This window comes from Sapajus apella, unplaced genomic scaffold (genome assembly GCF_009761245.1).
Source record: "Sapajus apella isolate SASKATOON/1434 unplaced genomic scaffold, GSC_monkey_1.0 scaffold43, whole genome shotgun sequence".
NCBI classification, from domain to species: domain Eukaryota; kingdom Metazoa; phylum Chordata; class Mammalia; order Primates; family Cebidae; genus Sapajus; species Sapajus apella.
Genome location: NW_022436983.1, coordinates 20,459,755 through 20,479,576, shown reverse-complemented (window position 1 = coordinate 20,479,576; position 19,822 = coordinate 20,459,755). Strand labels below are relative to the sequence as shown.

General features: G+C 42.6%; 1 pseudogene across 1 annotated transcript; it reads right to left on the bottom strand.

Annotated features, from left to right (window-relative positions):
- Nucleotides 1-8,944: 8,944 nt before the first annotated feature.
- On the bottom strand, nucleotides 8,945-9,440 carry LOC116566549 (annotated as a pseudogene). The gene has a single exon (XR_004275905.1). The product of XR_004275905.1 is annotated as a 60S ribosomal protein L26 pseudogene (transcript).
- Between the last annotated feature and the right edge of the window lie 10,382 nt (nucleotides 9,441-19,822).

Below are 19,822 nucleotides of genomic sequence, written 5' to 3'. Positions count from 1 at the left end.
TTGCACCTGAAGCTTTATTACTACATTCATTCTCAATATGTTATATTTAATCTTTTTTTTTAATTTTTTTTTTTTTGAAATAGTGTCTCCCTGTGTCCTCCAGGGACACAGCCTCCAGGCTGGAGTGCAGTGACATGATTTCGGCTCACTGCAATCTCCACCTCCCGGGTTCAAGTGATTCTCCTGCCTCAGCCTCCCAAGTAGCTGGGATTACAGGTGCCTGCCACTACGTCTGGCTATATTTAATCTTAATTAGTATACCAGTCCACAGTACCTTATTCAAAATTGGCACCAAAAAAAAAGTTCTTAGGGCCAAATGTATATCTGAATTTAAAATGTTTTGGATTTTTGGATTTTAGAAAAGAAATATGTTACTGTGTTATGTAATACCCCAGAGAGGTCAGCACTTTTAAAATCAGATGCATTATTATTTCTGTAGTAAAATATCTGGATGCTCACACTAACTGGAAGAAATAAATACTGTAGTATCAATAACCTTAGGTCATTTCTTGTTAGGTTTTGCCTCCAGATGAATAACGAAAAACTAGTTTTTCGCAGCCTTTGAATTTTGGAGATGAAGTGAAGGGATTGTAGACCTCTATAGGTAAAACTTCTAATAGGAACAATTACAAGGAAAAATACTGTATAGCCCAGCTAATTTCAAAATCATGGGTCCTAAAAACAATATTACATAGAAGACACCCTTTTTTGTTTCTGTCATACAGAAATCTTACTGTAATTAAAATATGCCTGATAAGCATTTTTCCTTAAGTGCCACAATTTGTCTTTTAATATCTTCACTGGTCTCTGAAATGTTAAAATGACACCCTCCACCTCTTATTTTTAACTTATAAATTTGTATTTCTTTTATTTTCTTTTTTCTTTTTTTAAACAGTAGAGATGGGCTCTCGAAATGTTGTCCAGGCTGGTCTCAAACTCCTGGCCTCAAGTGAATTTACTGCCTTGGCCCCCCAAAGTGTTGAGATTACAGATGTGAGACTTCATGCCCTGCCCCCGCCTCTTATTTAAATAGTAATTTGTAGGGTCTTTGCTCATCATTTTTTTTGTATAGCATTTAAGAGACTTGGCTAGGAGTGGTGCCTCACGCCTATAATCTGAGCACTTTGGGAGGCTGAGGGGGGCGGACCACCTGAGGTCGGGAATTCAAGACCAGCCTGACCAACATGGAGAAACCCCATCTCTACTAAAAATACAAAATTAGCTGGGCATGGTGGTGCATGCCTGTAATTCCAGCTACTCAGGATGCTAAGGAAGGAGAATCGCTTGAACCCGGAAGCCGGAGGTTGCGATGAGCCAAGATCGTGCCATTGCACTTGCACTCCAGCCTAGGCAGCAAGAGGGAAACTCCGTCTCAAAAACAAAAAAAAAAAGAATTGTACTTTTTCCATTTAATTCAGAGAAAAATGACACAAATGAGGATCTGCAGATTTGTGTTTGCCTTTTTGTGTGTGTGTGTGTGTGTGTGGGGGTGGGGGGAGACAATTTCGCTCTTGTTGCCCAGGTTGGAGTGCAATGGGGCGATCTCGGCTCACCGCAACCTCCGCCTCCCAGGTTCAAGTGATTCTCCTGCCTCAGCCTCCTCAGTAGCTAGGATTACAGACATTCGCCACCATGCCTGGCTAATTTTGTATTTTTAGTAGAGACGGGGTTTCTCCATGTTGGTCAGGCTGGTCTCCATCTCCTGACCTCAGGTGGTCCACCTGCCACGGCCTCCCAAAGTGCTGGGATTACAGGCATGAGCCACCGCATCCTGCCATGTTTGCCAAATTTTAAAGCTGATTTTTTCCTTTAGTGTATTCTCTAGTATGAGATAATAACTGTAGATGGGATTTGGGTCAAAATTTTGTTTATTTTTAATTTATAAAGCTTCCACAATTTGCACATCTTAGTTTAAGGAGTTTACTAAAATACATTTAATTTTGAGTATTTTTATTTTAAGTATATGCTATATGAGAAACTTGTGTTTACCAGCCATATGAATTTGGGTGGTTTCTTTAAATGGCCAAGGGCCTCTACAAGCACAATTTTTAAAAACTCAGGCTACTCTTAGTTTTCTCGGACATCTCTACTGTAGAGTGAGGTGGACTGGTATCGTTGGAGGATGAAGAATTATTTTTTCTTTTTAGAAGAAAGCCCCATGACAGCATGGATTTGTGGAATTCTGTCCTTTAAGAAACCAAGTAGCTGCCTGGTTTGAGGGCCTGAATTCATCTGCCTACTTGGAATGGCTCCATAGTTCCTAAGAATGGTACCTTCACTGCCTTGGAGATACAAGGGGTGAGAAACAGTGTATCAGGAGTTGCAGGTGGAGTCAGTGTATGATTGGATTAGGGAATGGGAACAATTATTATTATTTTGAGATAGGATCTGCTCTATAACCTTGGCTTGGGTGCGGTGGCAATATCACAGTTCACTCACTGCAGCCTTAGCCTCCTGGGCTCAAGCAATCCTCCTCTTGCCTTAGCCTCCCACATAACTGGGACTACAGGTGCAGGTTACCATGTCCACCTAATTTTTAAAATTTTTTAGAGACAAGATCTCGCTGTGTTGACCAGGCTGGTCTTGAACTCCTGAGCTCAAGCCATCCTGCTGCCGAAGAGCTGGGATTACAGGCATAAGCCACCATGCCTGTCTGCCCCACTTTTTTGGTTGAGATGGAGTCTCACTCTGCTGCCCATGCTGGAGTATAGTGGTGTGATCTTGGCTCACTGCAACCTCCACCTCCGAGGTTCAAGCGATTTTACTGCCTCAGCCTCCCTAGTAGCTGGGATTACAGATGTGCACTACCACGTCTGGCTAATGTTCTATTTTTAGTAGAGATGGGGTTTTACCATGTTGGCCAGGCTGTTCTCAAACTCCTGAGCTCAGGTGATCCACCCGCCTTGGCCTCCCAGAGTGTTGGGATTACAGGCGTGAGCCACCGCATCCAGCCTTATTGTTTGTTTTTATATGACTAGTGCTCAGTATACAAATATAAGTTTAATAGATGCTAATAATGTTTTAATTATGGCCTCTGTATTCTGCTTCATTCTTGTGTGCTGCTCTTCCATTTCATGGTCAGATCAGGAATACTTAGGCAGCATCCATTGTCTCTACTCACTGAATGACTGGATGCCAGTAGCAACCTCTCCCCGCCCCCTGCCCCAGTTGTGACAAGGAGAAATGTCTTCAGACATTGTCACTTTTATCCTGGGGGGATAAATTGCCCCCTGTTGAGAGCTACTATATCAATAGGGGTAGGAGTGGTGGAGCAGTAGAGGAAAGTGATTATAGATGTCCTTATTCCTTCCTTCTGGTTATGCAGTTCCTGTCTCTGACTTTGGATAAGAAAATGAGAAAAATCAGGAGGTGACAACTTTAAAATAGCCCCATTATTTTTGTGCTGTTTAAATTTTATTTTATTTGGTTTAAATGTATTAGGGCAGGACAGATAGCTGAATTATTTATGCAGATCTATGTAAATTTAATTTTTACCACTGATTAAGATTAGATGGAGTAAAGAGCTGCTAGAATATTACTACCTACCTTGCATGAAAGACTGTTTCTCAGAAAAGCCGATAGCTGAAAAGTTTAACACCTAAAGGATAACTAGCATTGCTTGTATAAAGAACTTGCCAGAACTTGTCAGAATTCTTTGCTAATTTTTGAGCTTCATGGCTAATATGTATCTCTTGATATCCCTGCATAGACACTTCATAACTCCAAAAAAACATGTTTAGCATGGGCATGCTTTTCTAAGCTCAGTATTTTTTGTGACAGACAGATTGGTCACGGCAGTGGTCCTTGGTTCCTCTGGGCATTCATAAATTAATGACAAGATAATGGTAATATTTGAGGACTTCATTCTCTTTTGGCCAATTCTATACAATATAACATTATAATCATTCATGTCTAAGTCACCATTAAGGTAAAGTTGAATGAGTGTTTTTTTTCCCTGTTCCGTTTGAAGTTATGAATGGTACTTTACAGAATTCAAATGTATAGTTATGAATAGTATCTCAGAATAGTTACCATTTATGCAAATGAAACACACTTCTTAACTTAGAAACCAAACAGAATTGAATTAGAAAAGAGAATAGCAACAAGGATTGTTGAATGCTTGCTGAAGAAATAATGTTCAGATATAGAAGTATCTCAGAAAAGTTTGCTTTTCATCATGATTTCCACAGACTAATAAACAATTTGAGATTGATAGGAGAGGCTATTAAACTTTGCCTGTGTTGTTTCTTTTCAAGCTCTGTTTTTCTTTTCTGGTAAAATACAGAGAAGTCTGAGATATATATTCTCAACTGTAAGATTAATTCTATTTGAACAAAATTAAGTTTCTTTTTTTTTCTTTTTTCTTTTTTTGAGATGGAGTCTTGTTCTGTCTCCCAGGCTGGAGTGCAGTGACCCAATGATCTTGGCTCACTGCAGCCTCCTCGAGTGCCCCCCTGCCAACCCCACCCCGACCCGTCCCATGCTCAAGTGATTCTCTTGCCTTGGCCTCCAGAGCTGAGTAGCTGGGATTACAGGCACCCACCACCAGGCGCAGCTAATTTTTGTACTTTTAGCAGAGATGGGGTTTTGTCATGTTGGCCAGGAGCGAGCTCTTTGTCTCAAGTCATCCACCTGCCCCTGCCTCCAAAAGTGCTGGGATTATAGGCATGAGCCACCACACCTGGTCCCAAGCTTCTTATTTTTAGAATATAGAAGCCCTTTTGAGAAAAAGCAGTGGTTTGGTTTGACTTATTTCCAATTTGAGTGACTATGTGTGTGTGTGAATACACACATGCATAGTTTTACATATATATATGTCTTGTGGCTTGTGTGATTAAACTTCGTAATTGACATAGTAAGGTAACGAGCAGTTCATTTTCTTTTTTTTTTTTTTTTGAGACGGAGTTTCACTCATGCTACCCAGGCTGGAGTGCAATGGCACGATCTCGGCTCACCGCAACCTCTGCCTCCTGGGTTCAGGCAATTCTTCTGCCTCAGCCTCCTGAGTAGCTGGGATTACAAGCACGCGCCACCACGCCCAGCTAATGTTTTGTATTTTTAGTAGAGACGGGGTTTCACCATGTTGACCAGGATGGTCTCAATCTCTTGACCTTGTGATCCACCCGCCTCGGCCTCCCAAAGTGCTGGGATTACAGGCTTGAGCCACCGCGCCCGGCCTAACGAGCAGTTCATTTTCTCTCAAGTATTTCGATTTGAAATCTCTGCACCTTCTTCCATACCTGGATTATGACTTTGTTCTAGCAAGTACTCAGTTTATTTTTATTTTGCTTTATTTTTTATTTTATTTATTTTTTGAAACGGAGTCTCACTCTGTTACCGGGCTGGAGTACAGTGGTGCGATCTTGGCTAACTGCAACCTCTGCCTCCTGGGTTCAAGCGATTCTCGTGCCTCAGCCTCTCGAGTAGCTGGGATTACAGGTGCCTGACACCACACCCAGCTAATTTTTGTATTTTTATTAGAGATGAGGTTTCACCATGTTGGCCAGGCTGATCTTGAATTCCTGAACTCAAGTGATCTGCGCACCTTGGCCTTCCAAAGTGCTGGGATTACACACCTGAGCCTCCAGGCCCAGCCGTAAGTATTCAGTATAAAAAGCTTGCTCTCAAATCAGGTCTTGAGAAATTTAGTTTAATTATGGTAGAAGAAGGTTTGGATCATGCCTATTGATATTCCTTTTCATTCACAATTGGTAACTATAAGTGAACTTCCCTTTGTAGAGTATTGATAGTCTTTAAAGAATAGTATTCCTGGCTGGACGCGGTGGCTCATGCCTATAACTTCAGCACTTTGGTAGACCAAGGCGTGCAGATTACGAGGTCAGGAGATTGAGACCATCCTGGCTACATGGTGAAGCCCTATCACTACTAAAAATACAAAAAATTCGCTGGGCGTGGCGAGCTACTTGGGAGGCTGAGGCAGGAGAATTGCTTGAACCCCGGATGCAGTGGTTACAGTGAGCTGAGATCATGCAACTGTCCTCCACCTGGGCAAAAAGAAAAAAACAAGACACCTCATAAAAAAAAAAAAAAAAAAAAAGAAAGAAATAGAACATTTTTATAACCCCCCCAAATTTCCCTCCTTCCAGTTCCCCTTCCAGTCAATCCCTACCATTTTATAGGCAACCAATGTTCTGATTTCTGTCTCCACATATTAAATTTACCTCTTGTTGAATCAGACAGTATGTATACTTTTGTGTCTGACTTTTTCTGTTCAATGTAAAGTTTTTCATGTTTGTCCATGTTAATGTGTGTATGAACCCAAGTCCTTTGATGCATATCTAGAGTTCTTTCCAACAAACCACAGCTACTAATTTGCTTATTCTTACATCACATCCATTTTTTTCTTTTCTGTTTGCATGAAATGTACTTCCCACTTCTTTTCTTTCTCTTTTTTTAATTTTTTGGAGGCAGTCTTTCCTCTGTCCCCTAGGCTGGAGTGCAGTGGCACGATCTTGGCTTGCTGCAGCCTCCGCCTCCTGGGTTTAAGCAATTCTTGTGCCTTAGCCTCCCAAGCCTCTTTTTAGTAGAGATAGTGTTTCACCATGTTGGCCAGGTTGGTCTTGAACTCCTGGTTTCATGTGATCCACCTGCCTCAGCCTCCCAGAATGCTGGGATTACAGGTGTGAGCCACCGGGCCCAGCAATTGCAACAGATTATATAGAATAAAGAGTAAAAGTTTCCTGAGATTTATTTTTGTCTCTGCCTTTTTCCAGTTATGAAAACAATGAGTGTTCTTTGTAAAAAAAAAAAAAAAAAAAAAAGTATATATATATCCAACTCAGATAATATGAAGCAAAAAATAAGTATCACTCATCATCCCACCAGTTAGCATTTTGATACATTTTCCTCTCTCTTTGAACTTTGTTTACCACAGCTGAGAGCATAGTTCAGGGATTTTTAGGTTTCTCTTTTTGTTAGATTTATCACATCTTCATTAATCAGTTCTTGTTATTTCAGTGTTCATACTTTGGGCCACCTAAATTGGATTTAGCTGCTAGTAACCGTGGCTGGCTTGGCCTCATCGGCCACATTTTTTAACATTTACTATATGCTCCTTTGGCCAGGCGTGATGGCTCACGCCTGTAATCCCACCACTTTGGGAGGCCAAGGAGGGTGTATTACTTGAGGCCAAGAGTTTGAGACCAGCCTGGACAACATGGTGAAACCCCATCTGTACTAAAAATACAAAAATTAGCTGTGCATGGTGGCATGGCTACTCAGGAGGCTGAGGCATGAGAATCACTTGAACCTGGGAGGCAGAGAGCCTCAGTGAGCTGAGATGCTACTGCACTCCAGCCTGGGTAACACAGTGAGACTCTCTCTCAAAAAAAACACAAAAACCAAAACCATTTAGTGTACACTCCTTTATCACCCACCTGATTCTTGCATACTCACTACTCAACATTTCTTGCAGAATAGGAGGCAGTATTATTCCATAGTTAAGAGTATAGATTCTGGAGTCAGACCATCTGGGTTCAATTCTAGGCTCCTCCACTTACACTAGCTCTTTAGCCTTGGTTAAATGATACATACAACCTCTCTTAGCCTCAGTTTTCTCATCTGTAAAATGGAGACCTATCTCATTATATTATAAAATATAATGCATATCTCAGAGGCATTTTGGAAGAATTAAATGGTATGACTTAATCCAGTGCTCAATAGTGTTAACAGTTGTTATCATAATTAAGAAATGGCATATTTGGGTAGAACATCTACCTAATCCAGAATTTTCCTTTTTTTTTTTTTTTTTTCCTTTTTTTGAGATGGAGTCTCACTCTGTCACCCAGGCTGGAGTGCAGTGGTGTAATTTTGGCTCATTACAGCCTCCATCTCCCAGGTTCAAGCAATTTTCCTGCCTCAGCCTCCCGAGAAGCTGGGACTACAGGTGTGCCGCCACGCCTGGCTAATTTTTGTATTTCTATTAGAGATGGGGTTTCACCATGTTGGCCAGGATGGTCTTGATCTGTTGGCCAGGATGGTTTTAATCTCCTGACCTTGTGATGTGCCTGCCTTGGCTTCCCAAAGTGCTGGGATTACAGACGTGAGCCACTGTGCCCAGCCTTTTTCTTTTTCTTTTTTTTTTTTTTGAGACAGGGTCTTGCTCTGTCACTCAGGCTCTAGTGCAGTGGCATGATCATAGCTCACTGCAGCCTCGAACTCCTGGGCTCAAGTGATCCTCCTGCCTCAGCCTCCTGAATAGCTGAGACCACAGGTACCTACTATTGCACCTGGCTATTTTTTTGTTTGTTTGTTTGAGATGGAGTTTTGCTCTTCTTATTGCCAGGCTGGAGTGCAATGTTGTGGTCTTGGCTCATTGCAACCTCTGCCTCCGTAGTTCAGGCAATTCTCCTGCCTCAGCCTTCCTAGTAGCTAGGACTACAGGTGTGCACCATCATGCCCAGATAATCTTTTGTATTTTTAATAGAGTTGGGGCTTCACCATGTTGGCCAGGCTGGTTTGAACTCCTGACCTCAGGTGATCCAGCCTCCTAAAGTACTGGGTTACAGGTGTGAGCCACTGTGCCCAGCCACACCTGGCTAACGTTTATATTATTTGTAGAGAAAGGGTCTCCCTATGTTGCCAGGCTGGTCTTGAACTCTTGGGCTCAAGCGATCCTTCCACCTTGGCCTCCCAAAGTGCTGGGATTACAGGCATGAGCCACCATGCCCAGCGCTCGTGTATTCATGGTTAGCCAGCTGAACTCAAGTTGGATGATTCTAATTTTTTTGGCAGCATTGAAAGCATAGTCAGGAGCTGGTCAAACATATGCTGTCTTCTCTTCATGAGGTCTGAACAGGGTGTTGCCTTTGACCACATCAGTGTTGTAGAGCTTTTTGACAGCCTGTTTGATCTGGTGCTTGTTGGTCTTGACATCTACAATGAATATAACTGTGTTATTGTCTTCTGTCTTCTTTTTTTTTTTCCTCGTTTCAAGTTTTAATCAAAGCTTGTATATAAGGTTACTTTATTCCTGCATCTTCTCAATTGTTTCTTCCTTGTATTTGCCCTTTTCCTTTCCTACTTGGCGAGATTTGGCTTTCCGTTCAAGGATCTTTTTGCGGTCTTTGTCCAGTTTTAGCCTAGTGATAACCACCTTGTTGGGGTGAATGCCTACATGGACAGTTGGTGCCATTAGCCTTTTCCCGCTGCACCCGTTCAATGTAGATTACGTATTTCTTCCTGTAAACCTGGACCACTTTGCCAATCTGCTGACCTTTATAGTGTCCTCGTACAACCTGAACTTCATCATCCTTTCGGATGGGCATGGATCGCATATTGTACTTCTGTCTCAGCTCTTTGGAAAGAGGGGAGGACATAATCTTCCTGCGAATGTGGGAAGGTGCATTGAAATGCCTTTTGCGATTCTTGCTTTGGTCGGAAGTCACAAAGGGATTGAACTCCATTTTGGCAGCTAGCACTTAGGTGATGGCCGCAAAAAGGAAGAGAATTACACGCTCTGTCTTCTGTCTTCTTCATGGCGGACTCAGTGGTGAGATGATGGCATAGGGTTTAAGTTTGTTTCTCTTAGGGGTGCTCTTCTGAGGATATTTGGGCTCTCTCTGGAGCTGCAGTGTCTTGGGCCACTAATAGGTGGGTAACATGTGGATCTTGTTTTCTTGGGGGTGGTTGTGGATGCCTTCCTTCTTGACCTTCAAAGACTGATTTGGTTTTGGCTTTGGAAGGGGCAGGAGCTTCTTTCTTCTTCGTTGGTGCCATCTTGGTTAAAAGGCAGAATTATGCTGCTTAAAGCTTTCAGAAGGGCTGCTTGAAGTGAAGGCATGAAAATGTTCAACTTCAAAATTCAGGGCTATGTTGCCCCAAATTGACAGTTTTTTCTAGGGGAATGTCACCCATGAATTTATCTATACTATTTTTGAATTATTTTTTCTTATATTGTATACTTCCACCCTGAGTAATGAGTGTTATGCTGTATTTCTTTTTTTCCTCCTCCTTTTTTTCTTTTTTTTTTTTTTTTAGATGGAGTCTCTTTCTTTCGCCCAGGTTGGAGTGCAGTGGTGCATTCTCGGCTCTCTGCAACCTTTGCCTCTCAGGTTCAAGCATTCTGTGCTTCAGCCTCCTGAGTAGCTGGGATTACAGGTGCCTGCCACCACGCCTGGCTAATTTTTTGTATTTTTAGAAGAGACAGGGTTTTACCATGTTGACCAGGCTGGTCTTGAACTCCTGACCTCGTGATCCACCCACCTGGGCCTCCCAAAGTGCTGGGATTACAGGCATGAGCCACCACACTCGGCCCTTTCTTTTTTCTTTCTTTTCCTTCTCCTCCTCCTTTCTTTCCTCCTCTTCCTTATTCTTCCTCCTCCCCACTCCTTTCTCTTTTCTTTTCTCTTTCTTTCTTTTTCTTTCTTTCTTTCCTTTCCTTTCTTTCTTTCCTTTCCTTTCTTTCTTCCCTTTCGTTCGTTCGTTCGTTCCTTCCTTCCTTCCTTCTTTCTTTTCTTTCTTTCTTCTTTCTTCTTTCTTTCTTCTCTTCTTCGGGGTTTCATTATGTTCCCCAGGCTGGACAGAAACCCTGGGCTCAAGTGAATCTCCATCTTCAGCCTCCCAAATAGCATGTGCCATTGCACATGGCTGTTTCTTTAGATTTCTAACTGCTTCATAATTTCTAAGATGTGATGCAGAAGTCTCTTACCTGCCACTTTATACCCTCTTTGTTTCTTGTTAAAGTATCTAATTTATCCATTTTTTTTTTTTTTTTTTTTTCTTTTGAGACGGAGTTTCACTCTTGTTACCCAGGCTGGAGTGCAATGGCGCAATCTCGGCTCACCGCAACCTCCGCGTCCTGGGTTCAGGCAATTCTCCTGCCTCAGCTTCCTGAGTAGCTGGGATTACAGGCATGCGCCACCATGCCCAGCTGATTTTTTGTATTTTTAGTAGAGACGGGGTTTCACCATGTTGACCAGGATGGTCTCGATCTCTTGACCTCGTGATCCACCCGCCTCGGCCTCCCAAAGTGCTGGGATTACAGGCTTGAGCCACCGCGCCCGGCCCTAATTTATCCATGTTTTTAAAAAGACATTTTAAAAAAATCTGTACTCACATATAGAAGCCCCCCTGTCCCTTTGGTCTTTTGGGATCTCTTCTAGGCCTTCTCTATTTTACCTTTTTTTGTGCTATGATAATTATAACAACAAATTCTATTCTAGGTACAGGTACACTTTGGTTTGTACAAGGATAGGATAATATGTTCTGTGTTTCCAAAGCTTTCATAACAGCCAGTGTTTTGTCGCCTTTTTGTAGCTGTATTCAGGCTACAGTCTAGGGACTCAGAAATCCCTTTCCTGTGTTATAACAGGTAGCTTTAGAGCTCATCATCTGATAATTACAGTTTGAACGGTGTTTCTGTCACACGATGACCTTATTTTTATCTACATAGAAGCTGTTTTTTGTTTTGTTTTGTTTTTGAGATGGAGTTTCACTCTTGTTGCCCAGGCTGGAGTACAATGGCTTGATCTTGGCTCACTGCAACCTCTGCCTCCTGGGTTCAAGTGATTCTCCTGCCTCAGCCTCCCGTGTAGGGATTACAGGCATGGGCCACCACACCTGGCTAATTTTGTATTTTTTGGTAGAGATGGGATTTCTTCATGTTGGTCAGGCTGGTCTTGAACTCCCGACCTCAGGTTATCCTCCCGCCTCGGCCTCCCAAAGTGCTGGGATTATAGGCGTGAGCCACCGTGCCCAGCCAGCCCCATAGAAGCTGTTTTTTGCATTCCTGGACATGTAGAGCCTTGCACCATTGTACTTCTATCTGTTGATGTATAGTTATCTGCAAACTGGGAAGATTTCAATAGTGTTTTTTCTAGATAATTTTTCTTTTTTTTTTTTTTTTTTTTTGAGACAGAGTCTTGTTCTGTCACCCAGGCTAGAGTGCAGTGGCATGATCTTGGCTCACTGCAACCCCTGCCTCCTGGGTTCAAGCAATTCTTCTGCCTCAGCCCCCCGAGTAGCTGAAACTACAGGCATGTGCCGCCATGTCCAGCTGATTTTTGTATTTTTAGTAGAGACGGGGTTTCACCATATTGTTCAGGCTGCTCTCGAACTCCTGACCTTGTGATCTGCCCATCTGGCCTCCCAAAGTGCTGGGATTACAAGTGTGAGCCCCCATGCCCAGCCTTGCTAGATAATTTCTTAAAATGTTAATTGTGATAGATTTCAGCCTTGATTCCTAGGGGACCCTTGTTTTATACATCTTTAGAGAAGGGACTATGCCACAACTCTCTATTTCTGTTTTTAAATGAATTCTCTGGGGGAAAAATAGTCTACTTTGCCCACGCTGGAGTATAGTGGCATGACCTCGGCTCCCTGCAACCTCTGCCACCCGGATTCAAGTGATTCTTCTGCCTCAGCCTCTCGAGTAGCTGGGATTACAGGTGCATGCCACCACACCCAACTAATTTTTTTATTTTTAGTAGAGACTGGATTTCAGTATGTTGGCCAGGCTGGTCTTGAACTCCTGACCTCAGGTGATCCACCTGTCTTGGTTTCCCAAAGTATTGGGATTACAAGCTTAAGCCACTGCACCGGGCCAAAAATAGTCTACTTATTTGCTGTTTTGGAAACCTCTGGAAGAGTATTTCTTTTCTTTTTTTTTTTTTTAAGTTTTGTCCACTTAATTCTCATTATACTATATGATGTAGTTTGAATATGTATACTCTCTAAATCTTATGTTGAACTGTAATCCCCAGTGTTGGAGATGGGGCCTGGTAGGAGGTGTTTGGGTCATGGGGGTTGGTCCCTCATGAATGACTTGGGCCATCCCCTTAGTGGTAAGTGTGAACTCTCTATGAGTTCACACATGAAGTGCCTGCTGGTGCTTTTCCCTTTGCCATGAGTAAAAGCTTCCTGAAGCCTCCCCAGAAGCACATGCTGGCACTGTTTCCTGTACAGCCTGCAAAACTGTGAGCCAGTGAAACCTCTTTTCCTATAAATTACCCAGTCTCAGGTATTTCTTTATAGCAATGGAAGAATGGCCTAATACACCATGTATCTTCTCATCAAATGTGTATATGTGTTACCTGAGGCCTTGTAAACAGTAGGTTCTCTGTAAGCCTTTGCTATATTAAACATTCAACAATAGGGTAATGCCTAGTATTGGATTATTAGTTTAACATTCAACAGATTTATTAAGTGCCTACTGTGTGTCACATACTACTGAGGATACAACTCAGTGATCTTGAGAAGAAACAAAGTCCATGCTCTCATGCAGTTTGGGAAGGCTTGGATAGACAGTGAAGACATAAATAAGGCTGGGTGTAGTGGCACATGCCCACTTGGGGAGGCGTGAGACCAAGCATTTTGGGAGGCCAAGGTGGGCAGGTCACTTGAGCCCAGGAGTTTGAGACCAGCCTGGGTGTGCTGGTGTGCGCCTGTAGTATCAGCTACTCGGGAGGCTGAGGTGGGAGGACCACTTGAGCCCAGGAGGCAGAGGTTGCAGTGAGCCAAGATTAGGCCACTGTACTCCAGCCTGTGCAACAGAGCCAGACCCTGTCTCAAAAGAAAAAAAAACAAAAAAGACATAAAATGTTAAAGATTGTGATGTATGTTAGGAAGAGAATAAAATAAGGTGCTGTAATAGAAAGTAATAGAGGAACTTAGATAAGAATGGTCGGGAAAGGCTTCTCTGAGAAAGTGAGATACTGAAAGTGAAAAATGAAAATAAACCATCCAAATAAAGAGATGAGGGAAGAGTTCCAGGGAGAACGAACTGTTAACGGCAGAGGCCCTGAATCAGGAAAATCCTTAGTGTATTCTGAGAGTGATGGAAGCCTACCATGGCTATGTATTATTGAACAGTGATAACAAAATATGTGATTGGAGAGATGGGTAGGAGCCAGATATTTCAAAGCTTTTTAGGACTCATAAGGAGTTCTTATTTATTTATTTTTAAGACAGAGCTTTGCTCTTGTTGCCCAGGCTGGAGTGCAATGGCTCAATCTTGGCTCACCGCAACCTCCGCCTCCTGGGTTCAAGCGATTCTCCTGCCTCAGCCTCCCGCGTAGGGATTACAGGCATGGGCCACCACGCCTGGCTAATTTTGTATTTTTTGGTAGAGTTTCTATTTTTTGATAGGGTTTCTTCATGTTGGTCAGGCTGGTCTTGAACTCCCGACCTCAGGTGATCCTCCCGCCTCAGCCTCCCAAAGTGCTGGGATTATAGGCATGAGCCACCATGCCTGGTCTAAGAGTTCTATTTATTTATTTTTTCGACAAGGTATTCCCCTGTTGCCCAGGCTAGTGGCATAGTCATGGCTCACTGCAGCTTTGAACTCTTGGACTCTAGTGATCCTCCTGCCTCAGCCTCCCGAGTAGCTGAGACTACAGTGGTATACTACCATACCTGCCTAATTTTTAAATTTTTTGTGTAGAGATCAGGTCTCACTACGTTGCTCAGGCTGGTCTTGAACACCTGGCCTCAAGCCATTGTCCTGCCTCAGCCTCCAGAAGTGGTAGGATTACAGATGTGAGCCACCACATCTGGCCAGGAGTTTTATGTGTTTTTTTTTGTTTTGTTTTGTTTTTGAGACAAGATCCCAATCTCTCACCTAGGCTGGAGTGCATTGGTGCAGTCATGACTCACTGCAGCCTTAACCTCTGGGGCTCAAGTGATCCTCCCACCTCAGCCTCCTGGGTACCTGGGACCACAGATGCAGGCCACCATGCCAGGCTCATTGTTTTATTTTTTATAGAGATGGAATCTCACTATGTTGCCTAGGCTATTCTTGAACTCCTGGGCTCAAGTGATCCTCAGCCTCGGCCTCCCAGAGTGCTGAGATTACAGGCATGTGAGCCACTTTGCCTTGGTCAGTTTTATTTATTTATTTATTATTATTATTTTTTTTACTTATTTATTTATTTATTTATTTATTTATTTTTTTGAGACAGAGTTTCACTCATGTTGCCCAGGCTGGAGTGCAATGGCGTGATCTCAGCTCACCGCAACCTCCGCCTCCTGGGTTCAGGCAATTCTCCTGCCTCAGCCTCCTGAGTAGCTGGGATTACAGGCACGCACCACCATGCCCAGCTAATGTTTTGTATTTTTAGTAGAGACGGGGTTTCACCATGTTGACCAGGATGGTCTGGATCTCTTGACCTCGTGATCCACCCGCCTCGGCCTCCCAAAGTGCTGGGATTACAGGCTTGAGCCACCGCGCCCGGCTTTACTTTTTTTTTAAAGAGACGGGGTCTGGCTATGTTGCCCAGGCTGGAGTGCAGTGGCTATTCACAGGCGTGATCCCACTACTGATCAGCACAGGAGTTTTGACCTGCTCTGTTTCTGACCTGGGCCAGTTCACCCCTCCTTAGGCCACCTGGTGGTCCCTCGCTCCTGGGAGGTCACCATATTGATGCCGAACTTAGTGCGGACACCCGATTGGCAGAGCGCACTACAGCCAAGGACTACTGGACTCAAGAGATCCTCCAGCCTCAGCCTCCCGAATAGCTGGGACTACAGGCACGTGCCACTGCGCCCGGCATTTTTTATTTTATTTTTCTTTTTTCTTCATTTTGTCCAATGCGCACTCGGAGGTAAGTTTTATTTTTAAGTAAAATGGGAAGTCTGGAAGAAGTGTTTTGTTTTTAAATTGAGGCGCTTGAAGATTAATAAAAACCTTTTTAATGCAAACTATCAAGCATATATAAAAGTTAAGAGAATGATGTAATGAATTCCTGTGTATCTATCTGCTAGCCTCGACAAGTGTCACCTCATGGCCTATACAACAGGTCTTTGAATAACATTGTTTTGTTCAACTTCATTGCATTGTAATGTTGATGAGAAAAAAGAATGTATTCCTGGCTGGGGCTACTGTCTGTGTAGTTTGCATGTTCTCCCCACATCTGTGTGGGCTTTTTCTAGTACTTTGGTTTTCTCCAGGTACTCTGGTTTCTTCCTGAATCACAAAATTATACATGTTTGATGAGCTGCTGTTTCTAAATGGACCCAGGCTGAGTGAGTGTGGGTGTGTGCGATCGATGGGATGGCATCCTGTCCAGAGCTGGTTCCCACCTTGCTACCTGAGCTGCTGGGACAGGCTCCAGCCACCCATGACCCTGAACTGGGATAATTAGTAAATAATTATCTTTCTTGTTTTTATTAATCTTTCTTAAATGTTTGTATAGCTCACATTTGTTTCAGTGTTTAATATTAGAAGTATTTTGGTTAGAAGTTTGGTGATGTTTTGTGACCAGAAATACACTGTAGGAACTTAACCCTTGTTTATATTAGTCTATGGTAAAATTGGTTTTGTTATACATCATTTTACTTAAAATGGTGGTATCCAAGAATCTATTGATGAGTTAATTTAGGACCTACTGTATTGTTTCTTCTAATACCCCTTTTTACTCCCCTATTATAATTTTTTTTCAATGATTAACAATGTAACTTTTTTTTTTTTTTTGGAAATGGAGTCTTGCTCTGTTGCCCAAGCTGGAGTGCAGTGGTGCGCTGTGCACTGCAACCTCCACCTCACGGGTTCAAGTGATTCTCCTGCCTCAGCCTCTCGGGTAGCTGAGACTACAGGTACATGCCACCACACCTGGCTAATTCTTTGTGTTTTTAGTAGAGATGAGGTTTTACCATGTTAGCCAGGATGGTCTTGATCTCTTGACCTCATGATCTGCCCGCCTCGACCTCCCAAAGTGCTGGGATTACAGGTGTGAGCCACTGCGCCCAGCCACAATGTAACTTTTATTTTAAAGTATTTTCTAAAAAAAAAAAATTAAAAAGTATTTTCTAGCCTTTAGAACTCCAGCAGTTTAAATACTCAAATTAATAGTGCTTTTATGTTTTTTTTTGAGACAAGGGGTTACTCTGTCACCTAGTCTATAGTGTATGGCATGATCATAGCTCACTGCAGGCTCAAACACCTGGGCTCGTGATCCTCCCATCTCAGCACCCCAAGTAGCTGGGACTACAAGTGTGTGCTACCATACTTGGCTAATTTTTTTTTTTTTTTTTTTTTGAGATGGAGTTTTGCTCTTGTTACCTAGGCTGGAGTGCAATGGCACAGTCTTGGCTCACCACAACCTCCGCCTCCTGGGTTCAAGCAATTTTCCTGCCTCAGCCTCCTGAGTAGCTGGGACTACAGGCATGTGCCACCATGCCCAGCTAATTTTTGTATTTTTAGTAGAGACAGAGTTTCACCATGTTGACCAGGATGGTCTCGATCTCTTGACCTCGTGATCCACCTGCCTCGGCCTCCCCTAATTTTTAAATTTTTAGTGGAGATGAGGTCTCGCTATTTTGCGCAGGCTGGTCTTGAACTCCTGGGCTCAAGTAGTCCTCCTGCCTCTGCCTCTCAAAGTAATGGATTACAAGTGCGAGCCATCTTGCCAGGCCATTTTATTTTTACAGCAGCTTTATTGAGGTATTATTGGCATACAGTAAACTACATATATTTACAACGTGGCCAGGCACTGTGGCTCATGCCTGTAGGATCGCTAAGCCTCCTAACTCAGCTTCCTGAGTAGCTGGGACTACGGGTGTGCACTACCATGCCTGGCTCATTTTTGTAAAATATAAAATTTGATAAGTTTTGGCATATGTATGCACCAGTGAAACCACCACCATCAATCAAGATAATGAACATGCTCATTGTCCCTAAACATTTCTCTGTCTCCTTTGTAATCACTCCCTCCTGCCTTTTATCCCCTGCAGCCTTCCCAGTCCACAGGCAACCACTGATCTGCTTTCTTTCATTACAGTTTGCATCTTCTAGAGTTTTATATCAATGAAATCATACAGAATGTGATCATTTTGGGGAGTGGGTGTCTGGCTTCTTTCATCCAGGATAATTATTTTGAAATTCATCCATATTAATTGTTCATTCTTTTTTTATATACCAATTTGTTGATAAATTCACCTGTTGATGGACATTTAAGTTGTTTTCAGTTTGGGGATATTACCAGTAAAGCTGCTATAAACATTTGTGTGTAAGTCTTTGAGCTTTTAAATGTTAAGTCTTTGAGCTTTTAAATTTAAGAAATTGATACATAATTTCCATACCAAACAATTCACCCATTTAAAGTGTCTATTTTAAGCCAGGTGCGGCAGCTTACACTTGTAATCCCAGCACTTTGTGGGGCTGAGGTGGATGGATCACTGGAGGCTGGGAGTTCGAGACCAGGCTAGGCAATAAAGTATACAGTTTAGTACATTTTAATATATTTACACGGTGTGCAATCATCAGTACTGTCTAATTCCAGAACATTTTCATCACCCCAAAAGAAACCTCATACCTATTAGTCACTACCCTTTCCCCATTCCCCTAACCCTAGGCAATGGTTTTTTGTCTGTGGATTTGCCTATTCTGGACATTTCATATAAATGGAATCATACAATATGTAGTCTTTGGTGACTGGCTTCTTTCACTTAGCATTATATTTTCAAGGTTCATCCATGTATCAGTGTGTCATTTCTTTTTTAAGACTGGATAATATTTCATTGGACATTTGGGTTTCTACATTTTGGCTCTTTTGTTGCGATCAACATGCATGTACAGAATTTTTGTGTATATGTATATTTTTAATTCATACCTGTGAGTCATAAGTTATGTGACCCATTGTTGGATCATATGATAACTCTATGTTTGAAGAACTGACAGACTGTTTTCCGAAGTGGCTGTATCACTTTACATTCCCAGTAGCAGCATACGAGGGTTCAGATTTTTCTGCATTCTCACCAGTATCTATTATTATTATTATTATTATTATTTAGACAGAGTTTGGTTCTGTCACCCAGGCTGGAGTGCAATGGCGTGATCTCGGCTCACTGCAATCTCTGCCTCCTGGGTTCAAGCGATTCTCCTGCCTCAGCTTCTTGAGTAGCTGGGATTACAGGCATGCACCACTATACCTGGCTAATTTTTGTATTTTTCGTAGAGACTGGGTTTCACCATGTTGGCCAGGCTGGTCTCAAACTCCTGAGCTCAACTAATCCTCCATGCTCGACCTCCCAAAGTGCTGAGATTACAGGCATGAGCCATGGTGCTCAGCCTGTCTTTGTGATTGTAACCATCCTGCTAGGTATGAATAGATAATTTCATTATGGTTTTGCTTTGTATCTCTCTAATGACTAATGGTGTTGAGCATGTTTTCATGTATTTATTGGCTATTTTTATTTTACCTTATTGAAACAGAGTTTCACTCTTGTTGCCCAGGCTGGAGTGCAGTGGTACAATCTCATCTCACTGCAACCTCCACCTCCTGGGTTCACGTGATTCTCCTGCCTCAGCCTCCCAAGTAGCTGGGATTACAGGCATGCAGTCTTATGCCTGGCTAATTTTGTATTTTTAGTAGAGAAAGGATTTCATCTTGTTGGTCAGGCTGGCCTTGAACTCCTGACCTCAGATTGTCCACCCACCTCGATCTCCCAAAATGCTAGGATTACAGCCATGAGCCACCGCTCCTGGCCATTTATTGGCTGTTTGTATATCTTCTTTGGAGAAATGCCATTTAAACCTGTTGCTTCTTTCAAATTTTGGTTATTTGTCCTTTTATTATTGTATTTTAATAGTTCTTTGTTCTGGATACAGGTTCTTTATCATATACGTGATTTACTTTCTCCCATTCTGTGGGTTTTCTTTTCACTTTTCATCATCATGCCCTGTAAAGCATAGTTTTTTTGTTTTCTTTTTTCTTGCTGTGTTGCCCACACTAGAATGCAGTGATGTCATCATGGCTCACTACAGCCTTGAATTTCTGGGCTCAAGAGATCCTCCCACCTCAGCCTCCTAAGTATCTAGGACTACAGGCTCACACCCTCACGCCATGCTAATTTTCTTTTTCTTTGT